Raw genomic sequence first — 19,843 nt, forward strand, 5'->3', positions numbered from 1 at the left:
ACCAGAAATTCCGGCAGGGTTTCCCAGTGCTTAGTATTTTTTTTTTTTTAATGTTTATTTTTGAGAGAGAGAGAGAGCACAAGTGGGGGAGGAGGAGACACAGAAGTCAAAGCAGGCTCCAGGCTCTGGGCCGGCAGCACAAAACTCCATGCGGGGTTTGAACTCACGAACTGAGAGATCATGGCCTGAGCAGAAGGCTGATGCTTAAGGGACTGAGCCACCCAGGCACCCCCCACCCCTCACCCCACAGTTTAATATTTTAATGAGCTCTCTGGGTGATTCTGGTGCAAGCTAAGTTTGAGAATCGCTGTACTGCATTACCTCAGTTTCCACATCTGCAGTTCAGGGAAAATTACAATGCCCATCTCATAAGACTGAGCCCATTATCTGCTAACACATATGCTTGGTGTGTACCCTGTGCCAGGCATCCTTCTAAGCCCTTTAAAAATAATAACTGATTTATGGGGCGCCTGGGTGGCTCAGTCGGTTAAGCGTCCGACTTCGGCTCATGTCACAATCTCGCTGTCCGTGAGTTCGAGCCCCGCATCGGGCTCTAGGCTGATGGCTCAGAGCCGGGAGCCTGCTTCGGATTCTGTGTCTCCTCTCTCTCTGCCCCTCCCCCGTTCATGCTCTGTCTCTCTCTGTCTCAAAAATAAATAAAACGTTAAGAAAAAATTAAAAAAAATAAAAATAATAACTGATTTAATTGCAGGACCCTCTGAAATAGGAACGAATAGCATCCTCATCACACCGAGGAGGAAATGGAGGCACATCACACCGAGGAGGAAATGGAGGCACAGAGAGGTAAAGTTACTTGGCTAGGGTCCCCAGCTAGTAAGTGGCAGAGCTCTGGAATCTAAGCTCCTCACAGGTAACCAACAGGAAGTCTCCAGCAGAGGGTCTGGCTCCCAGAATGTGTTCCAGGCACGGCTGAGGATATGATGATGGCAGTTGCTATTACCTCACCTGAAGCTGAGATGATGAAACGCGTTTTGGAAACGTACAATCTGCTGTCTTGTCAAGAGGGAAAACTGAGTTAGCCGCAAAGGCAGCCTCAGTGTCTAAGACCCAAGGGCGGCCCGCGGGCCCTCATCATTCACGCAATTTTCAAACCACAATATACTATCTTGGTCTTCTGGAAACGTCCCAGTTTGCTGCAGGGAAGAGCGTGGGCTAGAACCTTAGTTTGGCCACTCAGGGGCTGTGTGACCTTGTACCGGTCACCTCACCTGTCTGCACCTCCTTTTCTTCATCTGTGAAGTAGATGGTGACAGTCTTAGCCTTGCAGGGTTCCTGTGAGGGTTGTGCCCTGCCCAGAGCATGCATGGAGCTGGCCATCAAAATGAGGCTTGCCCGCTCTCTTTCCCCCTCCCTGGGGCTACTTCCGTGGAAAGACCAGTTCTGGACCCAGAAAAAACTTGAAAGAAGAAATAACTTCCCAAGTGCTCAAAATGCATTTATCCTCCGGCCTCCCCGCCCTTTTCCAGATCTTGAAATAGCCACCCCAGCCAGGGGTTCTGGGGAGAAACACTGGCACCTGCTGCATCCAGGCAGGGAGTTAAGTAACCTGTAAAGGGAAGAGTGTCCCCTGCGTGCCACCACCATTGGCCAGGCCTCCGCAATCAGCGCGAGCATCTGAGCGTCCGCCTGCGGTGACGCATTTTGGCCCAGACATCTGAAGCTCGTTAGCTGTCTGCCCCCCGGGGGACTGACCCTGCTTGGTGAGAATTATCCCAGAGCCACAGAGGTGGAGCAAACGAAGACCAGGTGAGGTGTGGCTACAAAAGGGGGGAGCATAGTCTCCTAAGCGGCCTCTGGGGACCCCTGAAGAGTGGAGGAGACCGGGAGAAAGCCCCGGGGCTGGGCCCAGCTCCAGCCCAGCCACCAGCTCCCTGGCTGCGTAAACCGGAGACATGGGGTGGCAGGGGGGTCCCTCTCCCTCTTTGGGCCTCAGTTTCCCCATGTGTACTTTAGAGGAGGGGTGATCAAGGCACACACTGAGGGCCTTCCAGGCCGACACTGTGGGGTCCCAGCCTGACCTAGAATTCCTGGCCTCTGAGGTTTAGCCCGGTGCTGACAGGAGGTGAGTGATGGGTGGTGGGCGGGAAGATAACTCAGGAATGGAGAACCAATGATTCCTCCCTTGGCCCCAGACAGCAGAGGGGAGTTGGCAGGGAAAAACCAGAAAGTGATGCTGCATTTTAGAACAGTCAGCTGGGTGCCCTCTCGGTGCCCATGGGTGGCAGAGATGGTGTGAGTCTCCAACTGGGCAGATGGCGGGGGTCAAGGCGGGGGAGTCCACCCTGCCATCAAGATAGGCCGCTGTTAACTTTCACCTAGCAGTTTTGATTGGCTCCTTATTTTATGCCAAGCACTATTGCAAAAACACTGTGCACATATTAAAATCATTTGACCCTTTCACTGGTGGCAGGTCCTGGGTGATTGACCAGCCTAGAGTCTGACCCTCACCTGGCCAGTCCTGACATTGGCCTTTTTCAAGGCACCCAGAGAGGTCAAACAGACTGGCCCTCACCACGTCACTCAAGATCAATACCTCCTCCCCTCGCTGTTAAAACTGACACGGGAGAGGGGCGCCTGGGTGGCGCAGTCGGTTAAGCGTCCGACTTCAGCCAGGTCACGATCTCGCGGTCCGTGAGTTCGAGCCCCGCGTCAGGCTCTGGGCTGATGGCTCAGAGCCTGGAGCCTGTTTCCGATTCTGTGTCTCCCTCTCTCTCTGCCCCTCCCCCGTTCATGCTCTGTCTCTCTCTGTCCCAAAAATAAATAAACGTTGAAAAAAAAAATTAAAAAAAAAAAAAAAACTGACACGGGAGAGTCTCCTTTGCTGCTGACAGGAGTGCTCTTGTCCCTCCCCAGTCTCCTTCCCTCCTGGCAGCCGAGCCTCTGGGAAACTGTTGCCTGCTGGGCCCGGAATATGACCAAAGGGGCGAGGAGGACTAGTACAGAGGGTGGTTCACACGGGTTTGGTGAAGCCTGATGAACCGTTTTCACTCTGACCGGAGAGGCCCTCTGTGGGGACCTGGACAGGCATGTCCCTCAGACAGCGACTCTGACTTACTGGACAGCATGGCCAAAGTGGGCTTCTCTGAACTTTGACTTTTCTCTGGACACCTCATACCTGGGTGGCTGTGTTCTTTCTTTGGGTGGCTCAGTATCTCTGATGACCAGGCTAGACAGCTGTGTCTTGAGTCAGGGAGACTTTTTGATTCATTTACCTCTCATGGGGCAACCTTATGACTGGCATTTCTAAGAAAAGCCTTAGAGAGAGGCAGGCACCCACCCAAGTTCACACAACCAGTCAGGACTGGGGCAACCCTGGATTCCCAGACCATTTTCTTTAAAAAAATTTTTTTTAATGTTTTTTATTTATTTTTGAGACAGGGAGAGACAGAGCATGAACACGGCAGGGTCAGAGAGACGGAGACACAGAATCTGAAACAGGCTCCAGGCTCTGAGCTGTCAGCACAGAGCCCGACGTGGGGCTCGAACTCACGGACCTCGAGATCATGACCTGAGCCGAAGTCAGCCGCTCAACCTACTGAGCCACCCAGGCGCCCCTCCCAGACCATTTTCAATTAAATAGTTTATCACTTTCAAATATGAAAAAATGAACTGTCTCAGTGCAAAAAAAAATTAGAAAATACAGTGAGCAAAAGCAAAATACCTTTAGTTTGTTTCTCTGAGAAACTTCCATTACCCGTTCCCATCCCTTCTCTCTCCCTGGGGGCTCAGCCACACTCCCCCAGCCCCAGCCATAATCAATACCTCATCTCCTTTTGCCAACAGCTGTTCCCTGAGGAATAAGCCTTGACAGCAGATCCTGGAAACAGCCTCAGACCGGAGGCTGGGAAGGCCTGGCGTCTCTTCCGGAACAGCACAGCTTCCGCCCAAATGGAACTGTTTAAATGCAGGATATAGCGGGGAATACTCCCGGCTAGAAGCCCAGAGCCTGCAACCAGCCCTGCCCGGTCTGTGGATCAACTGAATGACCTTGGGCCGGTCCCTGCCCTCTCAGTTTCTCCCACTGTAAAATGAAGACTTGAACTTGACCGAGTGTTTCCCCCACAGCCTTTATCAGTCGGTCAGCTTGTTGTGGGCAAAGACCGTGCCCTCTCCTTATTAAGTAGACCATAGAATTTAGAGTCAGAGGACAGGGCTCCAGCTCCCCGTCACTCCCTAGCTGTGTGACCGTGCACGGGGCACCACACCACTCTGTGCTCTGCTCCCCCATAGAAAAACACAGGCCAGAGTGCTTGTCCTCTGTGTGTCCCACGGCTGTCATAGATCCCGCGAGAGGTGGACCTTAGAGACCTGTGAGCAACACAGGGCGAGATGCTCTGCTGGGGTGTTACTCCAGGGTACCCCCTGCTTGCCCAGTGCCTGGCTCCATCCTGGCTCAGGGGGTCTGGCCCAGGCTTGTAGATGGAGCCTGTGCCTGCCCGCGGGCACACGGAGCTCTGGCAAGAGGAGTGTGTGGACCCTGGGCCCGGCCCACCGTATGAAGTGTCAGTAACGTTGCCCAGAGGGCCTCGGGGCCCATGACATCATGGACAGCAGTTTCCATGTTGGAGCTCACAGAGCTAAGGCCATTTTAAAAAATAGCACTGCCTTTTTTCCTTTCTTTCTTTTTCCACTTTGGCTATGACATGGAATGTGAGAGCAGCTAAACTATTGCGGGAAGAAGAGGCTGGGTTCATAGACTGACTCTGCTTTCTGGGGTCCTAAAAACAATGCCAAACCTGGGAGGTCTGGCCCCTGCTTCCTCATGCCCACCTTGACCCCCCTCCAGGCTGCCCTGACGGGACCAGGGGGGTGGCCAGTCATGGTCTGCCTCTGGTTCCCAGGTAACCTTTCTGGACCTCAGCTTGCCATTTGTTATGGACTGGATGTTCATGCTCACACCCCCCAGCCCCAGCTTCCGATGTTGGGTCCCTATTCCCCAGTGCCGCCCCCTACAGTTTGATGGTATTTGGGGTAGGGCCTTTGGTAGATAATTAGATGAGGGCATGAAGGTGGGGTTCCCATGACGAGATTAGCGTCTTTATAAGAGGCAGAGACATCAGAGCTCACTTTCTCTGTCTCTCTCCCTGCGTGTGCACCAATAGGGTGTGTGAGGACACAGTGAGATGGTGGCCATCTGCAAGCTGGGAGGTGAGCCCTCAGCAAGAACCAATCTGTCAGCACCTTGATCTGGGACTTCCCAGCATCCAGAACTGTGAGGCGTAGATGTCTGCTGTTTAGGCCATCCAGTCTAGGGTATTTTGTTCCAGCAGCCTGAGTGGACTGAGCCGCATCTATGAAACAAGGAAAATAATCCCTCCCCTAACTATCGCTGATGAGAATAATGCAATAATAGCTAACCATTTATTTTGTCACGCGTTCACTCAGTCACTATTTCTGAAACACCTATGAAACGGGCACCGTTTAGGAGCTGGGGTGCAGCAGCGATCAAAGCAGACAGAAACCCCTGCTCTCATGGAGCTGAATTCCAGTCTGCGAAGACAGACAGTAACCAGAGAAAGAAGTGGGGGGTACAGTATGGCCGATGGATGGCGGTGAGCGCTGAGGAGGAAAAGCCGGCCTGGAGGGAGAGAGTGCCAGGAGGGAGGGGCAGGGTGCACTCTGATATAGGGTGGTCTGGACAGGTGGCCCTGAGAAGGGGGTGGGAGGAGGAGAAGGAGATGGGCCGTGTGCTCACTTCCCCGGCTATGGAAAGACACCGACTCTTGTGGGAAGCAACGTACAAGTGTGAAATGATCTCTAGGTATGTCTCCTGTGCCCCCAGGGCCCTCAGCTCCATTCTGGGCGCAGGCAGGGCTCTGAAACGTTAAAGGCATAGCTATCGATGGTACAGTCTCATTCTCCCTGTTAGATGCAATGTAATCGGCCTTTGCTAAACAGCTCTTCTGTGTCAGACACCGGAGGATGCCTGGGGGTGCCAGAGAGAACCCAGACATGCTGCCTAACGAAGCGGACTGAGTGTCAGGAGGCTTGGGCTCCGGGCCTGGCCCTGCTGCTGGCTGACGATAGGACCTTAGATAGGGGACCACCCTCTCTGGGCCTCAGATGGGGATGGCGGTTTCTTTTTGGGGTGATGAAAATGTTCTAAAATTAGATAGTGGTCCCGGTTGCACAACTTTGTGAGCGTACTATAATCCACTGAATTGCACATTTAAATTTTTATTTATTTAGTTAGTTAGTGAGTTAGTTTTGAGCATGAGTGGGGGGAGGGGCAGAAAGAGAGGCAGGAAGAGGATCCGGAGCAGGCTGTGCACTGACAGCAGAGCCCGATGTGGGGCTCAAACCCACGAACCATGAGATCATGACCTGAGCCAAAGTCAGACACGTAAACAACCGAGCCACCCAGGCGCCCCTAATCCACTGAACTGCACATTTAAAAAAACAACAGCAAAGGTGGGGTGCCTGGGTGGCTTAGTCCGTTGAGCATCCAACGCTTGCTTTTGGCCCAGGTCATGATCCCAAAGTTGTGGGATTGAGCCCCGCATCGAGCCCTGTGTCGGGCTCCACACTGAGCACGGAGGCTGCTTAAGATTCTCTCTCCCCCTCTGCCACCATCCCCTGCCTCTATAAATAAATAAAAATACCTAGGAATAAATTAAAAAGAAAACAAAAAACAACAAAAGAAAGATGGTTGGACAAGATGGTTTCTAAAAGAAGGAACACCAGTATTTGGGGGGCCTACAATACCCCAGGGCCAGGACTCAGCTTGTTACCTCACAGTATCTAGAGTTCCCTCTGGTTCCGACTTCTCGTGATCCATCACGATGGTATTCACACTGCGATCGCTCATCAGTAAGTCCAACTTGGGCCCCTCCTTCGGGCCTAAAGCTAGTCTAGAGTCTGGGGAAGGGGAGGGCTGGGGGTGCTGTCTCTCAGAAATCAGAAGTGCACCTTGTACCCAAGAGGTTGTTTCCATGTATAGGGAAGAACCCCAAATTACACGATGGCACACAACCAGGTGGCCGTACTGGGGGCCCTGGGAGTTGATTTATTCACCGTTACACTGGGGCCTTTGGCTAGAGCGTCCAGGATACAACAGTGGGTGAGTCAGACCCAGCCCTGCCCTTAGGAAGGGAGACAGACTTTTTAGCAACCAAATACATAATTAAGAATTTCTTTCATGCCTGTGATTGTCATCGGTGCTGTGGAGGAAAATACACGATATAGTGAAGGCACCGCTGTGGCTTGAGCTGAGTTCTGAAGGCGAGTAGAAACAATGAAGGGGTGTGGAGAGGTGGTGATGGCATAGGGCGGGCTGTTCCAGGCAATGCCAAGGCCCTACGTGTCTGCAGAGGAAGGCCAGTGTGCACGAAGAGGGTGGGGGGCAGGGGGGCCAGCCACAGGCACAGGCCAGGCCCAGCCACGCAGGACCCTCGAGGCTGGGTACCCTATATACCTGTGTCTGTATGCTTGTTGTCCCTACTCAATCCCAGCTGTCCCGGTCCAGAGAATAAACTACAGCCACCCTACTTATGGGCCCCATTCAGGCGTTTGTGCAAAGAACAACCAGTGTTCCAGGAAGGCCCGGTCATTGCTTCCTCCCTCGCGGCCTCCAAGCCTGCGGCTCTGCACGTCCGGGAGCAAGGGCCTGCCAGCCTGAGCGGCCGCGGTGGTTATTTGAGCTGGATGATGTGTGAAGAACCCTGCTTGGCAGCCCCCTGGCCATCCGGCCACGCTGCCCTCCTCCTGGGCAGACCCTGCGCCCCCACCTCCCCCCACGCCGGCCCGCCAGTTTCCCCCACTTCACTATCTTGAGGTGAGAGCTTTTCCACCAGGTCTCAGGCCAAGCATGGTTCTTGGCTCCAGGTTCGGTGAGCCGGTTTCCGGCCATCCCCGCCCTCTGCTGCTCCCCGAGGACCCGCTCCAGGCCTCGGCTGCGGCCTCATGCTCTTTCCACTCTCGTTTTTTCTTTTTCTCTCTGTGTGACTTTCCCCGAGCCGGGCCTCTTTCTATCTTGCCTTCTTTTTTTCTCCCTTTTCTCTAGGGTAGCGAGGGCATTAAGGGAAAAGCATGTGCTTTAGGAGAGATGGAACGGGGTTCAAATCCTAGCTCTGTCACCTGCTGGCTGTGTGATCTTGGGCAGATGCATCCTTCTCTCTGAGTCAGTTGCGGGTTCTATGAATGGGGACGATCCTCCTGTTTCTCTGGGTGGTTGTGAGCGGAGAGGAAGTTCACAGAGTGCCTCCGGGGGAATAGGAGGTAGTTGACAAATGGTAGTTTCCTTTTCCCTTCCTTTTGCACATTCTTCTCCCTGAGCTTCTGCGGGTTTTGCTCACTTAAGCACAAAGTAAGAAACAAAAGCCTCACCCCCCCACCCATCGCTAGACCCCAACCACCTTGCTCTCTCTCGCACAGCCCCACCACACCCAGACTGAGTGCAGCCAACAGCGTCAGGACACGTGTGGCCTGCTCGCTGCTAGCCCCGTGGCCGAGAGGCCTTGCTGGATGTCCTGGCTGGGACTCTCTGCCATGGGATTCCCGACGGGGACATGGGAGGTGTCTTCTGAGCTGTGCTATGACGCAGGCACCAGAGTCTTTTGGTTTTTCACCAGCCTAAGGACAAGAGAGGCAGCCTTTCAACATCCCCCCACTCCCTGCACACTTCTCACTGCTCCCCCTCCCCATCACACCTTGCACTTTCTAGCTTCCAAACCATTGCTTGTGTCCCCAACCCCGCCTGGAACCCCCTTCTGCTTCCTCCCTCTCATTTTGAGCCTTATACTAGCTCTGGGACTTAGATGTGACAGAAGAGGAAACTGAGGCTCAGGGGTACCTAGATATTGGTATTTTTTACAGTGAGAATGTGTTCAGGGGTGCCTGGCTGGATCAGAGTTCAAGCCCCATATTGGGCATGGAGCCTACTTAAAAAATATATAAAAACTGAAAAGAGAGAATGTGTTCAGGACAACATATTGTGCTATTTCTTAAAAGACAAAGTGAAGTAGTTTGCCTGGAGTTATACTGGATCTGGTCCATGGGATTTCACAGTTTTCATTTGTTCTCCCCCCTCTGCCACACTCTCTGTCACACAGTTGTGACTATAAGGACCTCACTGTAACTTACTGCTTGGATGTCATTTTAAAAAAAGGTAATTATGTAAATAAACCCATACATTTATGGTCAATTAATTTATTATTTTTTTAATTGTAGAGAGTGAGCATGAGTTGGGGAGAGGGCATAGGGAGAGAGAGAGAGAGAAAAAAAGAGAGAATTGGAAGAAAGCTCCACTCTCAGCATGGAGCCTGATGCAGGGCTCGATCCCACGACCCTGGGATCATGGGATTGTGACCCCAGCTGAAATCAAGAGTTGGGTGCTCAACCAACTGAGCCACCCAGGCGCCCCCTATGGTTAATTTTTGACAGGAGAGCCAAGAGAATTCAATGGAGAAAGAATAACCTTTTTAATAAATGGTGCTGAGACAACTGGATACCCACACACAAAATCCCCTACCTCACACCATATACAAAGACTAACTCAAAATGGATCACGGGTCTAAATAAGAGCTAAAGCTAGAAAGCTCTTAGAAAAACACGTTGGTGTGCATCTTTGTGGCCTTGGATAAGACAATAATTTATTAGTTATGACACAAAAAACATGAGCAACCAAAGGAAAAAATAGAAACTGGACTTCATAATACTTAAAAAATTTTGCGCTTCAAAGGACACTATCAAGAAAGTGGAAAGGCAACCTAAATAATGGGAGAGAATATTTGCAAAAGAGTATGTGGCAAAGATAGAACATCCTAGTATCCTGTATACATTAAAGAACTCCTGTAACTCAACAATAATTTTTTTAAAAAGATAATCTGATTTTTTTGATGAGCAAAAGATTTGGATAAACATTTCTCCAAAGGAGATATACAAATAGCCAGCGAGCACAGGAAAAGGTGCTCAACACCATCAGCCACTGAGGAAACGCAAATCACAACCACGATGAAATACCACTTCACATCCACTAGGATGTCCAAAATACAAAAGACAGAAAATAATAAGTGCTGGGGAGGATGTAGAGAAATTAGAACCTTCATACACTGCTGGAAGAAATGTAAAATGGTGCAGCCACTGTGGGAAGCAATTTGGCAACGCACCAAAAGTCATATAGAGTTACCATATAATCCAGCAATTCTACTCCTCTGTATATATGCGAGAGACTTGAAAGCATATATTTCATACAAAGCTTGTACATGACCATTCAGAGCAGCATTATTTATAATAGCCAAAAAGTGGAAGCAACCCAAGTGTCCACCAACTGACGAATGGACAAACAAAATAGGGTATTCCATGCAGTGAACTATTATCCAGTTATAAGAAGAAATGAAGAAGTACTGATCTAGGCTAAAACATGGATGAACTTGAAAATGAACTTGAAATGTCTAGAACAGGAAAATCTATAGCAACAAAAAGGAAATTAGCAGTGGCTATGGGCTGAGGCATTGAGTGGAATGGGGAGTGATAGGTGTGGGGTTTCTTCGTGGGCCGATGGAAATGTTCTGAAATTAGAAAGCGGTGATGGCTGCACAAATTTGTGAATGTACTAAACACCATTGAACGGTACACTTTAAAAGGGTGCGTGTGTATCTCGACTATGTCTTTTTGTTTTTAAGTGGAGGGGACCTTGCAGAACACTTGACCCAGTATCCACCTCCCACCCCCACCCCTGCCCATATGAAAGGTAGGGAAGTTATAGCCCAGAGAGGGGAAGAATCACACAGCAAGTCTGAAATAGAGTAGGTATAGAACGCAGAACTATATTCACTCCCGCCCCTCCTGCCCAGACACTTAGTTCCTGGAGGACAAGAGCTTTTATTAATCTTTTATTACATTTTTATTAAAGTGTGCAGAGCACATCGCAGAAGTAATAGGACGGCTCCTGTTGCAAGAGTCTAGAGAAAAATCTAATTCCAATGAGCCTAAGGAACACGGATCCACGGGCCCACACACCTGGGAGGGACAAGGGTGTGCTTGGGAACTCAAATGACCTCCCCTACGCCCCTGCCTGTTTCTTCTCTTCCTTCCTCCTTCTCCTTGTCTTCCTCACAAGGCTGGAAGCTCTGGGGAATCACACCTTTAGAGCTTTCATTCCAAACGGGAGCTAACTGCTTTCTCCCGGAACCCATTTGTGCAAGCTGAGGACAATAGCTCTGTTTGGTCTAGTTGGGTCATATAATATGGTCAGGAAGATGGAATTCTCCAGAAGGCCAGGCCTTCTAGCGGGCTACTGGTCTCTGTGACCGCTCCCTAGAAACTCAGAAAGTAGAAGGATGGCAGGGGAGAGATGCTTTTCCCATCAGGAACGGGAGGGAGGCTGGACAGGCAAACATCCAGCTGCCCTCTCCCCTTAGAGTCCAATGTGGGAGGGTCTAAGAGCCAAGGAAGAAGGCAGCCAGTTTTTAGATGCAGAATGACCTGAGGTGTAAATCCCAGCTTTTCACTTTCCGGCTACGTGCAGGAGGGCAGGTGACACTTCCAGACCCCAGCCTCTCTTTTCTGGATGGCAAACGAGAACAGTGGCTCCCAGCCCATAGATGAGTAAATATTTGAGATACGGAACACAGAGGGACAGCCCGGAGGCAGGCACGCAGTAGGGGCAATGCTAAGGGGAGTTATCATTGTTATTGATGCTTTGGTGGATGTTCAGCCTTGGGTCAGAGGCTGAGGATTCTGAGAAAAATGCTTCAGACAATGGAGACTTGCCAAGGCCCAGATCTCTGGCCCAGGGCTCAGAGGGTGGCAATGAAAGGGACTGCTCCTCCCTGAGTAAGGATCATATAAGGTGTCATATCTCTTGGGCATGACTCGGGGTCAGCCAAGTGTTGTCCCAACCTGCTGGTGACCTTAGGTTGGTGACCTGCTCTTTCTGAGCTCAGTGTCCGCTGAACAAGAGAGCACTGCTCTGGATGACTGCTCAGGCTTCCTCCTCATCTAAGGCTACTGTGACTTAACAAGTGTCACCTCCTGAAGTGGCTTACGCCCCCCCCCCCCATTCTATAAAGGGATCGAGTAGCCCTCATTGTTGAGTTGAGCTTTGCTCTTTGCAAGGTGCTGTGCTGGGCGTGGGGACTCAGATGACTCTGACTGGGCCCTGAAGTATGCTAGAGGAATAGACATGGTCATCTAATGAGGGGAGCTCAGTCACTGACTCCCTGTGTGACCCTGGGTAAGTCGCCCCCCTGCTCTGGAGCTCTCTTTTGCCCCATTTGTAAGGGAAAGAGTTAACCATGGGGATAACAGCCCGTGGCCAGGCCCACAGCCCCATCTGGTCCCAAAGAGGTGGTTGGGTAGCCCATCCCCCATATCTCAGCCTCTGAGTCTAGTGACATCATCTCAAATCCTCTGTTTCCCTGGCAACTGGGGTGCTGGCTGAGGCTCCCCAGGGGCCCAGGCCGTCTGGATTTTCTTACATATAACTGTACCTTGTCCACATTTTCACAATTAAATTGTCAGTTTGGGTTAAGTGTTGTCTGCTGACAGCTGTCAACCTCTCTCTGGCTCCCCTCACTCTTCACCCAGGGCAGGTAAGTGAGAACATCTTCCCCAGGCCCTCAGTGCTGTGGAAAGAGGCTAGGATGGGAGCGGGAGGCAGGAGATCTAGGTTCCGGCCCAGCTCTGCCATACATTTGCTGTGTGGTCTTGGGCAAGTCACTTGCCCTCTCTGGGCCTAGGTTTCCCCATCATAAAAATAGGGCTAATCATCTCTGCCCAGCCTCCCTCCTTCCCAAGGTAGCTGCGAGTCTCAGAGGAGCCCGTAACTGTGGCCGGGCTTAAAAACTGCAAAGCTCAGCTTGGATGCCAGGATGGTTCATAAAATGAGAGAGCAGATCTGGAAAGAGATTCCTCTGAGTCCCCACCAGATAAATGGGTAGGGTTAGTTCCCCCTCTGGTCTACCCTGCATCCGGGTCCTGGCTCTAAAGACACAGAGTACAGGTACCGGGCCAGAGGGTCAAGGGCCCTGCTTCCCATGACAAGTGTGCCCATGCTGAGTGGCCAGGCTCTCTCTCCCCATGATGGGCCTAAGCATCCCTGCTCCCACCCCAATTCTCCCCTCTCAGGCTCCCAGGAACTCTCTCTCACCTCCCCTCCTGATTCCACCCCCCTCCCCCCCCCCCCCCCCGCCAAGATCCGCCTGGACTTGAATCCCACACCCGATCTCATCCCCCCCTGCTTCAGACCTCCTCCAGGCTGCCCTTGGCAAAGCGCATGCTGCTTAGCCCAGCACTCAGGGCATGGGCCTGTCTTCCCCAGTCACTGTCCTTCCTGCTGCCCTAGATGCCAGCAGCACCGAGCCCCTGACTCACCCTTCCCTGAAACCAAACTTCTCCCTCTTGTCTTTGCTTAAGCTGCTCCCACTGCTGGGAATGCCCTCCCCCACCCCGGCCACCTGACAATTCCTCCCCCACCTGCACATTATTTATACAGACATGAACGCTAAGTACAAATGAGCTCTCCATCTGGAACTGTTTATGTACCTGGCAGAAAAGGAACTAACCTTTATCAAGGACCGATTACGTGCAGAGCATTTTACATATATCATCTCTTTAAGCCCCACTGTAACCCTAGGCGGTAAATTTCACCACTCCTATTTTCCAGATGAGATAACTGAGGCTCAGAGACAGGAAGTGTCTTATCCAGGGCCGTACAGAGGTGGGATTGGGGTTATACCCTAAACTGTGCGATCCCAGAACGCGTGCTTGTTTGGGGCCCTGGTGGAAACACTTCCTTATGGTTATGAGGTGGCCGGCATTCTGTGTACATGGAAATACTTGCTATTAAGGGAGGTTGTGCTGTTTTGCAAATGCCAGGAGCCACTGTGATGTACCTAAGGATGTCACATAGAATAGGGGATGCAGGCAGAAGCAGGGCCACCAGAGGGGTCATAGGTCTGTGCTCTACATGGAGGAGAGCCTTCTCCCAGGAAGAGGTTGTCCTGGAGGCAGGGAGCTCCCTTCCCTGGGGGTTTGTATGCAGAGGCCGGGTGAGGACATTCACTCACTCACCTGGCAACTTTGGAGCACCCACTGTTCGGGGCCTTGACGGAGCCCCACGGGGAGGCAGCGTGGGCGAGATAGAGCCAGTCGCTAACCACATGATGCTCCCCGCGCCGTGGAGACATTTCTGCTCCAGCAGCCGGAACTTCAGAGATATGACAGGGTGGATGGCCCGACTCCGCGGTTCTGAAATGACCTTAGACAAATGCGTATTTTTAGCTTTTTCACTGCTGAAGCCTAGTTGCTTCAGGCGTCTCTTGCCAGGTAACAAACCATGTCGATTTTTAGTGGCTGAAAGGAACAACTGATGGATTCCCCTGATTCTGTGGGCCAGCTGGGCAGTGCGGCTGCTCTCACGCGGCCACACTCACTTGACTGGTGGGTCAGCCAGGCCTGGGTTCTGCTGGGATGGCGGGGCCAGCTGGGCCTCTCTCCGCGTGGCCTCAGGGCCGCCCTCTGCAGTAGCCCGTATCATTTAGCAGTGCAGCCTGGGCTTCTGACGTGCAGCTGGGCTGGGCCCCAAGGGGGTGGGTGCAGAGGCAGCAAGGGCCCCCGGTGTCTGGGCTCCGGAACATGCACAGCTTCACTTCCGGCACATGCATTGGTCCAAGCAAGCCATGAGGCCAGCCCAGACCAAGGGGTGGGGAAATGAATTTCACCTCTGGATGGAGTCACATTTCAAAGGGGTGTGTGTGTCCTGGGATGAAAGGAATTGGTGCCATTAAAAAGCTACCTCGTGGGGCGCCTGGGTGGCTCAGTCAGTTAAGCGTCCGACTTCAGCTCAGGTCATGATCTCGCGGTCCGTGAGTTCAAGCCCCACGTCGGGCTCTGGGCTGATGGCTCAGAGCCTGGAGCCTGCTTCCGATTCTGTGTCTCCCTCTCTCTCTGCCCCTCCCCCATTCACACTCTGTCTCTCTCTCTGTCTCAAAAATAAATAAACGTTAAAAAAAAAAAAATTAAAAAAAAAAAAAAAAGCTACCTCGCTGCCCTTCCCAGAAAGACTTCAGGCCAGTGATAAATGACTACGTGGCTTATGGGCTGGGTGTCAGGAGCCCTGATGTCCCTTGTCTCCTGCACCACATACTGAGTGATGTGAAACCAACTGTCTCCTCTCTCAGACTCAGTTTCTCTCTGTGTGCCGTGGGGGCACTGAGTGTGGTGATCTCTGGCCTTGTGTGTGTGTGCAAGGTGAGACTCAGGTGCAGAAACAGTGAATTGTACCATATCAGAGAAGCGGAAGCCCAACCATAGAAGAAACTGTCCCAGTGGCTCACTGCTTCTCATTATTCCAAGCTTTGGCTATTGGCCGCTCCGTAACGGGGGGGCGGGCAGGGGTGGGAGGGAAATGGGGCCCATGTGGGCTCAAAGAGAGCGACAGGAAGCACAAACGAGTTTCAGACAGCACTCCCCAAGGCTGCCAGCACCCCAGCACCAGCCCCTAGACCCTGGGGAATACAGCTTTCCCTTCAGGTCACCAGCGACCCCAGTTTCTCCTCCAGCTGCCTGAGCCAATCGGTTTTTCTTCTGTTTAAGCTAGCTGGGGTTGGGTTTCTCTCCTGGAGTTGAAAGAGGCCTGAGAAACACAAACATTGTCTTCTAACCAGTCACCACCACAACTAAACAATCGAGAGTTGAAAGCGGCCTTTCAGAAGTGACGCCCTCAGTAGACCTGACTGGTGGCATTTTATTATGTGCACCCAGGAAAGAGACTTCTCGGCTGTCCCTGCCCACCATCCCCACCTCCCCCCCCGCCCCCCCCCCCCAAGCCTGCTCCCTGAGGCTTGTAAAATAGCAATCGCTCCCTGGAGGTAACTGAAGAAGAGGAGAACAGAACTCCCTCCCAGGCAACTGGCAGAGGCTTGGCCATAGGCCAAGGCAGCCACAGCCTTCGGTTCGCGGCCACCCCTCACTGACTGCAAGATCTTGCAAGACTTACCAGACAGGGCTGGGGTCAGTGTAAGAGCAGAGCAATGCTGGCCTCGCCCACAGGCACCGAAACTGCTTAGCACACAGCGGGGGCCTGGTCAACTGATAGTACTTCTTTCCTGCAACGTTACCTGCCAGTAAATTCGAAGAGAGGGGTTTAAAGGTGCTCCCATTTTTCAGATGATGAAACCAAGGATCACAGAGGCTGAGGGACTTGACCAGGGTCACGCAGCGGGTAAGTGAAGGGAGGGGGAACCTGAGAGCCAGGCCCAGGTATTCTGGTGATATGCCTGCTGCTGTTTGATCACCCTCCCTGTTTGTCTGGAAGATGTAGCCTCAGGGGGCATCCCAGCCCCTGGGTCAGAGGCCAGCTGGGCTGGGTTACTCTGCGCAGACCCTTGTTCACCTGCCTTCCCGGGAAGGCCTTTCTAAAATGCACTCTAGTATTGGGGCATCTGGGTGGCTCAGTCGGTTAAGCGTCCAACTTTGGCTCAGGTCATTTCTCCATTGGTGAGTTTGAGCCCCATATCTGGCTCCACCCTGACAGGACAAAGAACCTGATTGGGATTCTCTCTCTCTCTCCCTCTCTCTATGCCCCTCCCCAACTTGCATGTGCTCTCTCTCTCTCTCTCAAAATAAATAAACTTAAAAAAATAAATAAAATTCGCCCTAATGCTGGAAACAGGACCCTTTGGTCTCATAGTGTCCACTGTGCTCGTGGTTTATCCTGTGCTGCAAGTAAGAGTGAAAAGAACCCTAGACTTGGTTTCTGGGGCTGCAAATGTGCTTGGGGGGTTACCTAGTTCAACCCACCCCTCGCAGATGGGGTGACTAGGGCTCAGAAAGGGCAGAACGATTATCTGCTATCACATAGCAAACTACTGACAGGGCTAAGACCTACACCCAGGTCACCTGTCTCCCCATCCAGGGTTCCCGGAAATAGCTGATTCACCCCAAGGCCTTGGCCCTAAGGGAGGGAAGCTGAGATGGGTGGAGGGATCCATAGAGGCCAGCACAATGAACTGAACTGGAACTCTCCCACTTCCACGTCCTTTCAGTCTGGGTGCCCCCCTGAATAGGCTGTGTGCAGGGGTGGGGGATGGAAAGGTGTGTGCCCCTGACCAATGGCAGTCAGGCAGGGGCTGAGAAGCCGGCGGACAGGAAGCCCCCAGCACGTCTGGGCGATCAGATAACCAGAATCACCGGGGGTAATTGAGGAGAAGGAAAATATATTAACATCTACAGCGGCAGCAGCCAAGAGCATGCCCGCCCAGCCTAGATTAGAGCCTCCCCCTGTCCCCCTGAAGAGGAGCTTGCAGCCCAGCCGGCCAGCACAGCCTTGACACACAGCAGCCCTTGAGGAGCCCCTGGACAGAAGGAAGGAGGAGAAAAAGGGAAGGGGGGAGGTCGTTTTGTCCTAAAGATGAAAAATGTTTTTTTCTCACAAGTGTCTCTGAGAATCCCAAAATGTCTGAGGTGATCAACTATTCAGCTTACACAAATGGGGAGCCTGGTGTCCAGGGAGGGGCTGACCCCTGCCCCAGGCCTCACTTGACTCAGAATCCAGGGTTTTGTCACCACTTCATGCTTTCCCTCACCTCCCAGGGCAGGGTTTTGAGCCCTTAGCCAATGCCTGGGTCTTAATTCACAAAGACAGAGCTGAGTATCAGGGAGGAGACAGGAGGGCTCAGGGCTGGGCTTCAGGAATTCTGGGATCTTCTCCTGGCTTCCCTCAACTCCTCTCACAGTGGAAAGTCACTATCCTCCCATCTGATTTAATGGGGGCCATAAGCTATAGTGCACACAGAGCCAGAAAGATCTGGGTTCAGAGAGCAGCCCTGACACTTGCCAGCCCCACACTTTTGAGCCTCAGCTTCCATATCTATGAAAGGGGGATACTAATCCCATCTTGGAGAATATAGAAGATTTGATGGGGTTGCATTATACTCGTTTATGGATGAGGAAACTAACACGCGAGAGTTTAAGCAATTCGCTCCAGCAGTGTGATACTGCTAAAAGTGAAATTGGGCAAAATCAATATTGAAGCCCAAGCCAGTATGACTCCAAAGGGTTTTCTGTTTCTACTCTAGCCGGGAGCCAGAAGGAGATTTCTGGATGAAGTGCTGCTTATGCAAATGTTTGCAGGCAACTCATTCAGTCTCTCTCTCGAAGCAGAAAGTTAGACCCAGGGGTGGGTGCATCCAATTGGACCCAGGCCACCTGGAATGGCTCCCACTGTGGTGGCCAGGGTGACTTGCCGTGGAAGAGCTAAGGACACTCTTGACCCCTGGATGCCTCTGTCTCCAGCCTCTTAGGTGGAGCAGCCTTGACCCTCCCCTGCCCTTTCTAGACACCCCACCCAAAGCCCCACCACCTTCCTGCAGCTTTTATAACCCCTAGTCTCCCACAGTTTTTACCGACCCTGATGCTCTAGGAGAGGAGACTGGGTGTCCCAGCACGTGTTCACAAGGACATGCCTATGACTCTGTGCAGGAGTGCATGGAAGCACGTCTCTGTGCATGAACTTGGTGGGGGCACAGGGTTTGGCCTCATCTTGCAGATGGATATGGCCATGTCACTTGTGTGTGCTCCTGAATGTGTGTGGGCCTATGGTGGGTGCAAGTATCTCCTGAGTGTGTTCTGACCATTTGTGGGGTGATGTGTCCCAGCCCTGTGTGCAAGGGGGACTGGCTGTCCACGTGCAGGGGGTATTCCGTATGGCCGAGAACCTGCAGTGGGCTCCGTGGGCCCAGAGGTGTGTATGTATATGGAGGTACCTGCAGGCAGGCTAGGGCAGCTTATGGGTGCCACTTCATGGGCAGCTGCAAAGAACGGGGGGAATGGTGTTTTAGGGACCTGAGGCGAACCCCTCTTCACTAAGTCTATGCTTCCCTTCTGCTAATGAACTTGATTATCCTTGAGATTATGCTTGGGACTGAGGCCCCCGGGGTGGGGGCAGACAGAAGCCATGGCAACCTAAAGTTGCCCAGCAAGTTAGAAATGGGAGGGGGGGGGTGTACCATCAGCCAGAAAGGCCAAGGTGTGTGTGTGGGGAGAGGGATGGACACTCACCTCACCAGTCTTGGGGCAGTTGCCTCAGAGACACAACCGGAGCCGCAGCCCAGGTCTATGCTGGGCAGGGAGCAAACTCTGTAGTTCTTTCTAGTTTCTAAAACCCAGTTCTCAGCCGGTGGCTCCGTGGGGACAGGAGGCAAGGTGTCCAGCAAACTCCCCAACGGTCATCCCAGAGGCTGGAACGCCTGCTTTCTGGTGCCTAACGTTTACAGCGCGCTTCACAGAGCAGGGCGCCCTCTCTTCCTTCCTCCGCGGGGAGCTCAGAATGGCTGATCCCTTTTCCAGAAGTGGAATCAGAGGACTCGAGAAATAACCCCCTCAAAGGACTTACTGGGACGCCAACGCAGCTCTCCGGAGCTGGGACGTACTGGGTCGCCTAAAGCACCCGAGCTGCAACCCCCCCCCCCCCCAGGGATGTCCGCCAGGCTCCCGGCCGAGACTTAAGTGGGACTTCTCCTTGAGCGGTGACTTCCTCCTCTGTCAAACCAGACTGGTTGAGGTGCCTCGCTCGGCTGGCTGCGAGGGTTAGAAACCTGTCCTACCTGGGCCCCACGCGCCGCAGGTCCGCCGTAGGCTCGCAGCAGGCACGCTTATTAAACACCGGCTACAGTTAGTAAGTGCCCCCCCTTTGTAACTCTACAGGGTGCGAAGTCCTCTGCGCCGCTGGCGCCGCGGGTCCGTGGCGTCCGCGGGGACCCCGCCCCCGCCCCCCGCGCGCGGCGGGAGCCACCCTGTGGGGTTTCGGCGCGCTGACGTGGGCGGATCAAAGCTACTGCCCGCGCCTTATAAAGCAGTTGGGGCGGACCGCGCCGGAGAC

At 52.8% G+C, this 19,843-nt stretch overlaps 2 long non-coding RNA genes across 2 annotated transcripts in view; one reads left to right on the forward strand and one right to left on the reverse strand.

Moving 5' to 3' along the window:
• The window catches only part of LOC109491955, an 8,544-nt gene extending 3,159 nt beyond the window's left edge, over positions 1-5,385 (forward strand). The window contains exons 2-3 of the long non-coding RNA XR_006586276.1: positions 713-1,767; positions 3,805-5,385. This is a non-coding gene — a long non-coding RNA (uncharacterized LOC109491955). The remainder of the gene's footprint in view (positions 1-712; positions 1,768-3,804) is intronic.
• Positions 5,386-7,007: 1,622 nt separating this feature from the next.
• On the reverse strand, positions 7,008-19,771 carry LOC109491956. The gene is made up of 4 exons (XR_002145614.3): positions 19,024-19,771; positions 15,962-16,082; positions 14,035-14,221; positions 7,008-8,592 (listed from the first exon to the last, which is right to left on the reverse strand). It is a non-coding gene; the product is annotated as an uncharacterized LOC109491956 (long non-coding RNA).
• Between the last annotated feature and the right edge of the window lie 72 nt (positions 19,772-19,843).

Source organism: Felis catus, chromosome D1, assembly GCF_018350175.1.
Source record: "Felis catus isolate Fca126 chromosome D1, F.catus_Fca126_mat1.0, whole genome shotgun sequence".
In the NCBI taxonomy this organism is placed as follows: Eukaryota; Metazoa; Chordata; class Mammalia; order Carnivora; family Felidae; genus Felis; species Felis catus.